The sequence below is a fragment of the Onychomys torridus genome, chromosome 7 (assembly GCF_903995425.1).
Source record: "Onychomys torridus chromosome 7, mOncTor1.1, whole genome shotgun sequence".
Taxonomy (NCBI): domain Eukaryota; kingdom Metazoa; phylum Chordata; class Mammalia; order Rodentia; family Cricetidae; genus Onychomys; species Onychomys torridus.
In genome coordinates this window covers 40,112,955-40,127,028 of record NC_050449.1, presented here as the reverse complement: position 1 = coordinate 40,127,028, position 14,074 = coordinate 40,112,955, and the positions used below count along the sequence as shown (strand labels likewise).

The 14,074-nt window shown below is 45.4% G+C and overlaps 1 pseudogene; it reads right to left on the bottom strand.

Annotated features, from left to right (window-relative positions):
- Positions 1-1,030: 1,030 nt before the first annotated feature.
- On the bottom strand, positions 1,031-1,210 carry LOC118587578 (annotated as a pseudogene).
- Positions 1,211-14,074: the final 12,864 nt, after the last annotated feature.

The window sequence follows — 14,074 nt, the reverse complement described above, 5'->3', positions numbered from 1 at the left end:
TGGGAAGGGTAGCTAAGAGAACAGGCATGCAGGCCACCCATCATAATCCTCTTGCCTCATCTGATGGATGAGATTACAGGTGTGCATCACTGTACCTAATTTCACTATAGCATTCCTTTTACCTTTTTTTTTTTCCAATACTGAGGATCGAAACTAGAGCCTGGTACCTACCAAGCAAGCCCTCTATCACTGAGCTGCATTCCCAGCTGCCCCCGCCCCATCCCCCCCTTTCTAATTCTGAGGCAGGGTCTCACCCATCCTGGCTGTGCACCTACTTCTTATGCCAAGCTAGCCTGGAATTTGCACTCCTCCTTCCTTAGCCTCTCAAACGCCAGGGATTAGAGGCCAGTGCCCCAAACTCCAGCCGAGCTGGCCCATGAGCTTCCAAGCAACTCTCCTGTCTCCTGTCCTGTCTCTACAGGCATCCTGGGATTGTAGATGTAGACTACCACATACAGCTTTCACTTGGGTTCTGGGGGTGGAATTGGGTCATTAGACTTGTGTATTGAGTACTTCTGTGTGTTGAGTCATACCATGGGTCCAAAAGGTGTTCTGTCTGCAAGCCTGTAGCCCTGGGCAGGCTGAGGGCTTCCCGGGAAGAGCAGAGAGTCTTTAGAGAAGAGCTCTTCTAGGCAAATGAGGTTGGGGGGTGAGTTTACAGGAGAAAAGAATATGGCTATCAGCTCCACATTTCCAGCCCGAAAATAGGGTATATGCATGCAAACATACTCAGGGGACTGGAGGTATGGTTTACATGGTTGAGTGCATTGCACTAAGCCCTGAGTTCAGTCCATAGCACTGTACATAAACTGCATGTAGTGAGTGGTGTGTGTCTATAATCCCAGCACCCAGGAAGACAGTTCAGAAGTTCAAGGTCATCTGCACTACACAGAGGATTCTTGAGAATGTTTGTTTGTTTGGGTTTGGGGCTTTTTGTTTTGTCTTGTTTTTCAAGGTCTTAAAGTTTCAGTGGATTTTTTTTTCTTTGTATGTAGACGCTAGCATGATCTCTCGATCTTCAATAATCTACTCAAGAAAGGTGGCTTAGTTTAATGAAGCCCATGTCCTTTGAGTACTGACAGAACACTGCCTGCACATGTTCAGCTCATATTCCTAGATCAAACCCTAGCATGTTGAACAGTCATGGCAAGAGAGAGGACCCTCGCCAAACATGCAAGGGTTGACTCCAGTACAGCTGCTGGTGACCCATCTTGCCTTTAGACTGCCAATGAGGTGCTATGTTTAAAAGGAGGAAGGAGAGGAGGAAGAGGAGGAAGAGGAGGAGGAGGAAGAGGAGGAGGAGGAGGAGGAGGAGGAGGAGGAGGAGGAGGAGGAGGAGGCGGAGACATCTCAAAGGGCAACAGGATGAACCATACAAAATCAGGATGAGACAGGTATGGTCCTGTCAAGCTGTGTCTTGCAATCTTCCCCACATAGGTTCAAAGAAGAGAATCCAGATGCCCTAATTCTAAAAGGGCAGGGTGTAATTCACAATACTTCCTAACAAATGGTACTGTGTGAGCAGGCAGGGAAGTCATTCATGAAGGAGAAGCCTGTCCTCGAAGCGGGGACCTAAGATGCTTACTTACATCCTGAGTACCTGAAACACGTCCTCATCCATCTACCCCCACACCTGAGAGAGGAGGTGCCGTAACAAGCATCTTGATATATACTTGTCTACAATCTGGTTATGAGGTTATCAGGCAAGAAAGACGCCCCGGGGGAATGCATATGCTTCTTTCATAGAGGAAGCTGTGAGTAAATAGCTGAAATTTATCTTGAGGGAGATAATAGAAACACTTTTTTAAAATGTGGAAAAAACAATATTTTCCTCTAGAGCATTAAAGCCTTTCCAGGCTTAGATCATGGTTCTCATTAATGGGCCTCCTGGCCAGATCCATCTAGGGTCCAGGAGACAAGGAGAGAAGTGGATTCTCCTGGTCAGTGATTTTAATACAAGCTGGGTTGGGGGTAGGGTGGGGAAGAGCACATACCACAGTAAACTAAACCTCTGCTGCTACCCAACTCAAAGCTCTTTAGGGGGTGACCCAAGGATATCCCTTGCTTATGACAAGAGGTCCTGGAAGTTTCTGGAAGAACCTATGGCTTCTAAGAACCTATGGCTTCTAAGAACCTATGGCTTCTAAGTCATATCTATGTCATTCTTGTCTGGGTGTGTGTGTGGGGGGGACTCTGGCCTCTTTGCCTACATAATGTAAATAGTGAATACATTTACTTCACTCACCTGTTGGTGTAGGAACCAGCTCTGCTGCTGAGGTGGCTGCTCAGTGTCCCAATGCCTTGTGAGCCAAGAAGTGCTGGAGGGGCAAAAAGAGAAAAGCAACACAAACAATTATTGAAAACATTATTCTCAATTCTTGAGATCAAGCCCAGAGCCCCACATACACTAGGCAAAAGCTATACCAGTGGATTACATCTCCAGCTCTCTTTTTACTATTGTTTTGAGACAGGTTCTCACTTGGTTGGTTGTTCTGACCTTGAAGTCATTCTGTAGACCAGGCAGATCTTCAGCTTGTGATCCTCCTGCCTCAGCCTCCCAAAAAACCTAAGATTGTCAGCCTATGCCAAAGGGCTTGGATTCACTAAGTTCTTTAAAACAAAATCTTCATGGAGTCGTCAGATGCCATTGGAGAAACTGAGGCTGAGGAACCATGGCTTATCCAATCAGTAAGAGATAATATAGAATGTGAGTCCAGGTCTATGTGAGTCTGACTCCACAGAGTCCTGAAGGTTGGTCATGAATATTGTGATGGGGTCAGGACCAGGGTGGGTTCACTTTCTGTATCTGTAGGTTAATCTGGTACATGAGATGCCTCCATCTGTATCTGAAGCTTCCCATTAGGAGACCCACCAACACCTTCTATGAGCAAGAGAGTTCCCATATGAGTGCTCCCAAAAGGCCTCATCCCTGGAGGGAGAAGGGAAAATCCTGTCCCTGGCCCAACTACCCACTCCTTTTATGGGTACATTCTATATGAACTCAGCGTGGAACCTCTCTGGATCTTGATTTCCAAGTTAAAAATTTAGACCAGACAGATGCTTTTCAACTTTATTTCACCATAACTCACAGCAAGAACTGTATTTTTTATAACCCATTTTATATGTAAATATGTTTTTTTTTTCCTTACAAAACAAAGGTTATTCTTACTCTACAGGATGCCCCCTACTATTTTCCTATTTTATTCTGTTTCCTATGTTTGTTAGTTTCAACGCTGGTCACAGCTCATTAATCGATTTCACTACCCCAGTGGGTCATGACCTGCAATTTGAAAACCCCTTCTAGAATGCTCTCTAATGACCATTCCAGCTGTGCCACTTGATGGCTCTTTATCTAGGCTGCTCCTGCTATCACCCTGGAAGCTGATGAGCTCAAGGAGGCTGCCCCCACTGTCCCCTCCCTCTTCTGGCCACCTGCCTTACACGTGAGCACACTTGCACTTACCCTCATGAGCTCCCTGAGGATAAATGACTCATTCAAGGTCACACCCTTGCCTCCATGCTCTCTATCCTGTCTTGGCTTCCTGAGACAGTGTCAGTGGTCAGAAGGCATCCAGGTCTCCTGGAGGCAGTCTTTCCCTCACTTGGGTACCCTCTCAGCCCTCACTCCCCGACCCGCACACACCCCAAGAAGCAGCTCTTGTGTCTCACCTTCTGTACTCAGCACTTCTCACCTTTCCTGGCTGCCGGGACCACCTGGCCTGTCTGTCACGTCAGTTGACCACACCTGAGTCAGGCATGTGCCCAGGGCTGAGGGACAGGTGAGGAGTTCCTTGATCTGTCTGGTCTCCAGGCAGATTTCAGAATCTCCATTTTCAATGAGCAGACATTCTGCCTCCTGCAGGTTCTAATTGGACAAACCAAATGTGAGTCATTAAAAGCTGTCTTTCTTCCAGTCCCAGGAGTGGACTTCCTGTCAAATATGCCCCTGGATCTGTGATGGGTCAGCCAGAAGTCTAAGGATGCATGAGCTGGGGACACTGAAATGGGCAGGGAGAGCCTGTGGCTTCCTTACATGCAAGTGTGTAGGGACTCCCACAGAAACTCAAACCCAGGTGTCAAAGAGGAGCCTCTGGTCTCAGAGAGACATCTGTAAGCAAAAATTTTGGCTCAGGATTTATAATGGCAATTAATTACTGTGCTGAGTTTAGGTAGGAAGAAAAGATGAAGAATGATAGCTGGATGGCAGCTGATGGATGTTGAATAATAGATAGTAGCGGTGAGATGGTAGGTAACTGTAGATAACAGAGAATAAAGACTTGCTCAGAGATTGTAGCACAGTGCAGATAATAGATAGTAGCTGATAGTAGATCACAGATAACAAATGGAAGATACTGGATAATGGTGGAAGATAATAGAAGCTGATAGTAGATAATAGTAGATGGTTGATAAGAGCAACTAATAATAGATAATAGGAGCTAGATGATAATAGTACCTAATGGTGCCTAATAGTTGCTAAGTGATAATAGCCACTAATAGGGGGCAGTGCTAATAGCAGGTAATAGTGGCTGGCTGCAGATCAGAGCAGATAGCTCCTAGCTAGTGGCCTGAAAGACTACTGCCTAGGGATCGGCTCTTAGCTCCCATCTGTGGCTCTGAGTGGCATTAGGACTCCCTTACACAACCCTGTCCTAAAGTTTCTGGTGCCTAAGGTAGAAGGAATGGGGGCAATTCAACCCACTCGTCACAAAGCTTTGTTTGCATTGTGTGTGTATACCTAGATGTGTGTGTTTTATGTGTGTACATGTGTGTAGAGAGACCTTATGTTTTGAGGTGGGGTTTTTCATTGGCCTAAAACTCACCAAGTAGGCTGAGTGTGGGAACCTGTTTTCGGGTTCCTCGTGGCTTTACCCAGCAGGTCCGCATAGAGGATGATCAGGGCCACGGGCCTGTGTGCAGGTGTCTGAAATGGTCTGCACTTGGCTGTGCTGAGGTCTTTTGCTCCACCCCTTGGCATCTCTATAAATACCCTGGGGCAGAGACAGTCGGGGCTGTTGGAAAAGGCTCCACGTCTTCTCGATGCTATCCTTTGTTTTCTATCTGTTTATCTCCGCACTATAAATCCTTCTATCTAATATTTCCTGCTGCTCAAACTCAAGAAAACTCTGGGGAGCTGTGAGGTTGGTGGGTAAATGCCCCACAGCTGACTGCCTGGCAATTAAGTCTCCCCAAAACTGTCTGTCTCTGACTCCAACCCTCCTGCTTGTACAAGAAGCACTTTAAACCCCACCTCATCCTTTTTTTTGCATTTTAACTTTCTTAACATTTGCAGGATTTTAGGCCCATCAAGTAACCCTAGGATTCCTTACCTCCAGGGGAGGGGACGGGTCATAATCTGACAGCAGGAGGCAAAATACCAATCCATGATAACTTTGATATTTCATAGTGTGCTACAAAAATCAGACAGTCCAAAAAGCAAAGGAAGGCCCCTCTGCAGGAGGCAGACCATGGGCTAGCTGTGGACAGAGAAGATAACTGTGTCTTCCTCCCTGGATGCCAGCAGGAGGCTCACCCGAGCTGTGCGCATGGCTGGCTCTTCTGATCATTCAGGCTGCCTCTGAGAAGCCTTTCCCCACCCTTCCCTGCTAAATTACCCTGAAGCATTTCATCTTGCCTTAAACTATGTCCCCAGTGTGTTTCACTGGTTCCATGGCTCTCTACCCAACTTGGACATGAAGTCCCCAGTCCCTAGAACAGTTCCTGGCATACACAACATCCCAGTGAATATTTATCAGATTAAATGATAAATGGACAAAGCATTCTCACTTTGGTTTTAAGACAGCAGCTATGGGGCCAGAGGGGCTGGGGTACACAGACTGTTCCACTTCAAACTGGTCATGGTAGATATCAGTAAATCACTTAATTGCTCCAATTATCTTTACTTAGCCCATGCACATGCACATGTATCTTTTCATTAAAGACCCATATGGGTCATATGTCCATGTATGCACACATTTCTATGTATATTTATCTATCCCTGTGTATCTATGTACAAGTATATTTCCAGATATTTTTGTGCATGTGATGTGCATTAATATGGAAGTTCTACACACAGTGCATACAGTTATGAGTGAGGAACCATTTTGGATCTCCTGTGTATCATATGAGAAGCACCACCAATTATTATTAATCTCATTTTCAGATGAGGAAATAGTGTAAGGAAAAAGGAAGTAACTTGTTGGTTCAAGTTCACACATTCGTGACCAAGCTGGGGTGAGAACCCAGAGGTAGCTGACTGTAAAGATTTTCACATTTGTATCTTGCTAACTACTGTTCATTCAACAAATACTTCACACACCTGCTTCTAGACTCATCATGCACAGGGCACAAAGGGTTGTTCATATAGTTACACCCCTTGGAACACTCCCAGTCTTCTTTCTAAGACTGAGATCCTTGGACTGACAAAGAGACCACACAAGACAGAGCTAATGAGTAGGACCCCAAGGTGAGGAGCAGAGAAGGGTTAGATCAGTACAAATCACAGATACTGGCTATGTGCTACCCAATGTGTGTGCTCAGAGATGGATGGGGTAACTAAGTGGTTTAAGTGATGCTTGAGGGATATATGATGGGTTTTTAATGGTATCTTCTTATGACCAGCTCTGGCCCTCTGTGTGGACAAGGATGGAGATGGGGAGCTTCATCCTGCCTTTGTGGACTCCTCCCCATGCGATCACCTGCTGCTGCTCACTATGGGCTGGGTTTGCCTTCCCATGTCCAAGACCCTCAGCTAAGAACTCAGATCCTTTTGCAGGCAGCAGTACTCCTCCCTAACCCCACATGTTTCTTAGGAGCCTCCCAAGGAGCTGAAGATTTCTAAGATATGGAAATTAAAGAGCAGGCATATTCTTAGTTCCCCTCATGGTACAATGGCCATTAACCAATTAATGGCTGGGCAGATGCCAACCAGTACCAGGGTAATTACTAGATGGTAATTGCCATATCATTAGAAGGTAAATACAGGGTCGAACTGTCATCCACCCTGTAGAGGGCAACTGGGAATTCATTTTATTCCTATTAAGCATAATTATCCCCCAGTCTCTAGGAACCTGTGATTTCCAATATAATTATATAGTGTTTGCCAACTCCATCCCCAAGAGAATGAGTTCCAAAGCAGACAATGAGGGGCAGCCTAGCAAGTTGTAGGGCAGGAGTTTAAAGCTCATAGCAGTATCAGGGTGAGGAGCTAAGTCAGTTGCATGTATCCAAAGACAAAAGAACTTAGGAAGAGAACAGGAGAGAAAAGGAAAACATATAAGTTGCTATTATGGGTTGGATGGGAAATGTCCCCATAGGCACACGTGTCAAACACTTGGTCTGAGGCTGGTGGTGTTTGGGAAGGTGGGAGAACCTTTAAGAAGTGGGGCCTCACAGAGGAAATCACTCTAAGCCAATGGCCTTCGATCTTTACAATCCAAGCCCCACCACCACCCCTGCTTCCTGCTCTGGTCATCATCCTTCCCTGCCTACTGTCTTTGCCATCAAGACAAGATGTACCCCACCCCCAGTAACGTAAGCCAAGATAAACCTTTTCTCCCCTAAGTTGCTTTTGTCAGGATTGATATTTTAGTACAGCAGTGAGAAAGTAACCATTCTCACTGCAGTGACCACATACCCAACAAGAAGCAGCTTAAAGACCATCATGGTGGGGGAGGCTGGGTGGAGCTCACAGTGGCCAGAGTGTGTGGTTAAGAAGCCTCACCTCCTCACATCTGAGTGGAAAAAGAAGTAGAGAAGGAACGGGAAGCTGAACCGGGCTGTGAATATCAAGGCTTACCACCAAAACAGTGCCACCAGCTGTGACCAACTCCAGAAATATGAGCCTGGAGGAGTCATTTTACATCCAAACCATAACAGATGGTTCATTGTGACTAATGGAAAACTTGTCCCTGAATATCTAAAAAAAATCATGGGAGCCTTCATTACTCTCCCCATCCAGCCAACTAAAGTTGGTGCATGGCCATTACCAAGTGTGACATGTTATACAACTGCTTGAGGGAGAAAATAATAATAATAACAATAATAACAATAACAATAATAATAATAAAAATAAACAAAAAAAGTAACGGGCATTATCATATTCTTCATTTTAAAGGTAGGGAAACTGAAGTTCTCCAGTTAGATACCATTGCTTAACTGCCTCCTAAATAAATAAATGTGATCGAAAAAAGTAGAAGGTCATCTGTAATACTAAAAGGTACCTTCTCACTAGCAAGGCAAGAGCCACACAGGTGTGACAATTGGGACATAAAGTTGATAAAGAACCATAAAGGCTTCGGGGTGAAACAATGGCAAGCAGTGTTCCCAGCCATGGAAGACACACAGCTCTGACCCAGTGCAATCAGGAGACATCCAGAGACACCATTTTTCATGCTAATGTGTACTAACACCATATATCACCTCTAAAGAGAACCTGACTCTAATAAACATTTACACCAAAACTATTTCCTATAAATCAAGGAACAAATCCCCAACCTGGCTAAGACTTGCTTTGTATCCGGGAGTCTTACTATTAAATCAAGTATCGTAATTTGCTTCAAAACTGTTTTTGCCAAAAGGTTAAAATATCCATACTTGTAGCTCGTCAATCTCAGGGAGGCCCTTTCTTTTCGCTTCTCCTTATTATTCAGTCTTCTTTCTGTTTTATGACTGGCTACCCAGTAGCTCTCTTAGGCTCTAGGACCTGAACCAGGAGGATCAGTTTATTTGGAAGATGAGGGATTTACAAGATCAGAAGCTTTTAAATAACAACCCGTGGTTTAAAAGAAAAACAACCATAACAACAGAAACAGTACACTAATTGCTACATTAATAAACCTATTACATGTTAGACACTGAGACAGCCCTGGGAGTGAAATGCAGACTGAAGATGGACAGAGCCCACCCCTCCTGGAGTTTAGAGTGGAGCAATTTACAGGGACCTTTCCACCCCTTTCCACCTCGAGTCTCTGTTAATCCCCACCACCTGGTCGGATTATCTTCATTTTATTGATAATGTTAAGCAAATCATTCAGCCTTCCATACCCAGAAAGGGACAGAGGAAGGATTCTAAACCAGATGTGTCTGGTTTCAGGCCAGGTATTTCTACTACTGCCTTACATCCCTCTCCATTTACAGGGAAGATTTTTCTCAGAACACTAAACAATTGTCTACCTCAACTCCCAGGTGACCCTGCAAGTGTGACGTGTTGCCTGCTGTCTACCCCGGCCTGCCAATAACCACTCTCCAATTATGTGTTTATTATCTTCGTGGCACAGGGTTACTGTAGCAGTAAAAATTTACCCTCAACAATACAGTACCTACTATGATTTCCAACTACTAATGGAATTGCTATTTTTGTTTGTTTTAAAGCCAAGGCAGTAAAATAGGCCCCCAACAATATCCTGGCAGTTTTTCTTTCTTTCTTTTTTTTTTATGTCTTTAAAATTTACTGGAACTGATAACTGCAGTAACAGAATGCCTGTAAGATGCAAATGGTCTTCCTGGAAAAAGGAACTTTGGCGTCAATCATGGTGGGGCTCACAGAATCAGAGACTGATTCGAGTTTAGAGAGTCAAGATTGACAGCCAGAGTAACCTTGGAGGCACAGAAGGGTCTGAGTCACATGAATCCGATTATCCATGTTTGGTAATCTGAGGCAGAAAGACCCATCCCTTCTCCCCACCAAGAACAGCCAAGGACGTCCTTGCTAAAGAGAGAAGTCAGGACAGCTGGGTTTACAGGAACTCTGGCTATTCTTGTCCTGAGGGAGGTACGACAGTGTATTCCAGGTGCTGTGGTTCCTATATACTGCCTCCTGGTACCTGGTCCCAGGTCCAAGAGGAAACTGGAGGGCAAAGGCAGATAAACAAAAAGCAATGACCCCATTGAGATTAAGACCAACTAAAGGTTAGGGATGTTGTTCAGTGGACTCTCACTTGTCCAACATGAGTAGGGGCCCTGGGTTCAAGCCCCAGCACTGGGGGAAGGAGATGTAAACACACACGAGAGAGGGGGGGGAGAGAGAGAGAGGAGAGGGAGGGAGAAATATGAGCAATTTCAGTATATATATACTCTCCAAGAATCCCAGTCTATGACTTTGAACTTGTCCATTTCACAGGGTTAAGAAAGGCCATGCCAAATCGTTTCCATTGACATAAGATATCCGTTCTAGCAAGGGTTGGCTTGTCAATCAAACTCTTTCAAGAGCAGCATTCCAGACAAGGAAAATGGGATGGGATCTGGGGAACTAGATAACCTAGAAAAAGTTCAAGAGTGAAAAGAAAGACAGCCCTGGCTGGGCCACAAAATGAGAGAAGTCTGAACAAAGGGCAAGCAAGAAAGATGAAAGGTTGACAGGTCTGAGAAGGTGGGAGGAGAGGAAAGAGTGGACACATATATCTCTCACTAGAGATAAAGACTAGGTGGGGGAGGGAAAGGAGAGGCAGGGCCCCCCTGGAGTGTATCCAGGTATGGGTGGGGGCCACAGTGGTTCTCGCGGCTTGACTAGAAAGTTCTGAGTGCAAAGCAGGGGAGCTCAAAGAACAAAGCTCCAGGCAGATATTCAAAGACAAGAATGAGAAGAAGAACAAGCTTCCGAGAAATACACCCGGCATCCCAGGTGCACGAGAACAGACTAGTAAAAATCCCAAGTCAGCCAGCACAACTGAAGTGTGTGTGGAAGTCAGGCTGAATCAAGTGGCTACAGAGGTTGTCAGTCACTACTGTGCCACACTGAGACTTTTTTAACACACAACTGACAGCTGATGCTGGGTCCATGGTCACTGTGAAGAGGTTAGACAAAATACTCATGTAAGCGTCCAGAAGACACCCCATGGAGATCTGTAGCCTGTTCCAACATGAACAGCATAGACATGGGACACAGCAGCAGGATCTGAAACTTTCCAACCTCAGTCTTGTCCAACATGTATCCTTAAAGGTACATGCAATGCATAGGCCCACTCCCAAACACACACAGCCTACCTACAGCGTCTTCAAACTCATCTCCACACAGGCCTGGAAATTGTCTAAGTTTTTCCTGCAGTACTCAAGCCTGCCTCTCATCTCCACCATTGGCTTCAGATGGCTGGGAGCTGGCCAAGCCCAAAGCTCTCTGGGAGCCCTCAGGAACCCTGCTTAGCTGCACTGAGGCCTAGCCATGTGCATGCCTCCTCTTCTGACCCCAACTTTGGAGGATATCTAATTTGATCAAGCTGAGTTGGAGTGTGATAAGCAAGAGGGACAGGCCAGGAGCCACCATTTAGACCAATTCAAAGAAGCAAATGCAGCAAGAGCTGAGTAACACAGAGAAGTAATTTAGTGTCCATTCTGCTGTAGGCTCCCAAAGACAAGAGGTTGGCCTTTGTAGGAAGCTAATGCTGTATGGGTGCATGTTTGGACACACGCATGTATCTGTTACTAAATTGGTTTGTGTAAGCAACAACCTCCCCTCTGCAACATGTGAAAAATAAATCAATGGCCAATGCTCTATGGCCCCTTCTCTCCCCAGAATGTTCCTAGGATTCTTTCCAGATAGTCCAAATCCCTCCCAGAATGCCAACCCCCTTCTCTGCCTCTACAAATCCTATTCATTCTGTAACATCTAACTCAAACCCCTCTCCCCTGAAGGACTTATTGTTTCTCTCTATGCCTATCTCTGCCGTGGTCTTCCTTTCTATATAAAGTGGACTGAGTTTGCATGTTTCCTTACCACAAGTAGAACTCAACTCCTCAAAGTCAAATAGTGCCCTGCCATTCATCACTCTAGTGTCCCCTACAGACTCCCACAAATAAACAGTTGTGATGATGAGTTTAGGGTTGCTCATTTAGCACTATTTTGGAGTGTGTCTGTGTGCTTTCATTCCATAAGAGATTATCACTCGAATCAGTGGACGGAGGAAACAAGATCACCCTCACTCACAGAGAACACCATCCAATCCTTAAGAACTTGAATAGAATACAGAAGAATGAGAATTCACTTCTCCAATTGCTAACATCTACCTCCTGCCCTATGACACCAGCACTCCTGACCCTCTGATTCTCAGGACTCAGAACAAACGTTCCATCAACTTTCCTGCTCCCCAGCTTGCAGATGGAGGTTCTCAGAACTTCCTGGTGTTCATAATCACATGATTGAATTTCTGTTTCCCACATACACATTAACTATTTATTCTGTTATCTTGACTAATTCAGGGCTCAATAAAGGGCACATGCTCAAGTCTACAAGGATTGAAAGTTCAAGGCCAGCCCAGACATACAGTGAGATAAACACACACACACACACACACACACACACACACGCACGCACGCACGCACGCACGCACGCACGCACACCCCTCTGTGGATCAGTAAGAACAGCAATATCTTACAGGGTCCTACCTGACAACAGTAGCTAGAAATTACACAATATACCTTACTTCTCTAAGACTGATTCATTGGGTATACAATAAACTATAACATATGATCCTTAGAACCCAAAGAAATGCTGTATGTCAAGAGGTTCACATTGTGATAAACAAATGACAGATGCTCAGGCAGGGCTAGACCCCTTCCACTGCCAAGTTCACAAAACCCTTCCTTACATATCTTCTTACATCACCTCCCCCAAGCCCTTAAGGTAATAAGCATTTTCTATTATATGCCTCATTCTACATGCAGATAAATTGAGGCCTGAGAAGCTTGTGTTGCTGAAATCCAACCAGAAAATTCCAGAATCAGCCTTCTGACAGCCCCCTAGGCTGCCCAGAGGGTCCACAACGTCAAGGCAGTGCCTGGATACTGTGCCTGTTGGGCCAATGGTTATCACTAACATATGAATACAGAGAAGATAAGAGAGTGCTCCAGCTGGACAGAAAGGGCCTCATTGGGAGCCACATTCTGCAGTAGTATGGGTACAGGCACAGCAAGACTCAGATGTGCCTAGTGTCCTGCATAAGGAAAGAGAGCTTGCTTTGCTTTAGTCAGAATGCTGAGGAATTCCGTCTACAGGCAGTCTCCGCTATGGTGGTAATGGCCCAGTTCTCCCACTAGGAGCACAGAAAGACTTCCCAGAATTCCCCTGGTCCCCTCATCTCAATTCCCCTATGCTGTTCCAGATCTGAAGCCCCCTTAAGACACCATCACAAGACAGTGAGGGAGAGGCAAAATGGGAAGGTCCATGAACACCAAGAAGGCCTCCATTGTCCCAGTCATCTCCTCTGGCATCCTGAATGCCCTTTAAGATAATCTGTCCTGAGGTTTTAAGGTTTGGGTGGGTAGAAGACATGAAAGGAGACTTGTTGATGGACATGAGCTATGACAAGCATGATGCTGCATCCATATGCCTGAATCCTCTCTGGTCCACACAACATCCCTGATAAAGGGGGATTGTAATTAGAGTTTTCCTGCCTGGCCCACAGTCAGGACAAATCTCTAACACCCACCAGGCCCATAGACACTCAGAACCAACCAAGTAAACACACAGAAACTTATATTGCTTACAAACTGTATGGCCATGGCAGGCTTCTTGTTATCTACTTCTTCTATCTTAAATTAACCTATTTCTATTAATCTATACTTTGCCATGTGGCTTGTGGCTTACCGGTGTCTTTACATGTTGCTTGTCATGGCAGCGGCTGGCAGTCTCTCCCTTCAGCCTCCTTATTCCCAGAATTCTCTTCTCTCTTGTCCTACCTATACTTCCTGCCTGGCCACTGGCCAATCAGAATTTTATTTACACAGAGCGATATCCACAGCAGAGGATGGGTATCTCCAACCATAGATAAAGACATCAATGGCTCAGAGTCCATTAAACAGAATCTGCTGTCCACTTAAGCTAAAATTGAACTCGGGCCTGTCTGGTCCAAAAGCGGTGACTGAGGACATAGCTCAATGGTAGAGTGCTTGCCTGGCACACACAAAGTCCCGAGCTCCAACCTCAGCACCAAGAAGTAAATAAACCACTGTGATTTTGAAAAGGCAACACATCCTCATTTTATGATCTTATCCTTTGGGAAAGTGGGGGTTGTAACTGAAAGATGAGAGGCTGAAGGAACAGAGTACAAGCTGTAGCAGGGCCAAGTGACAGGTGATAGATACG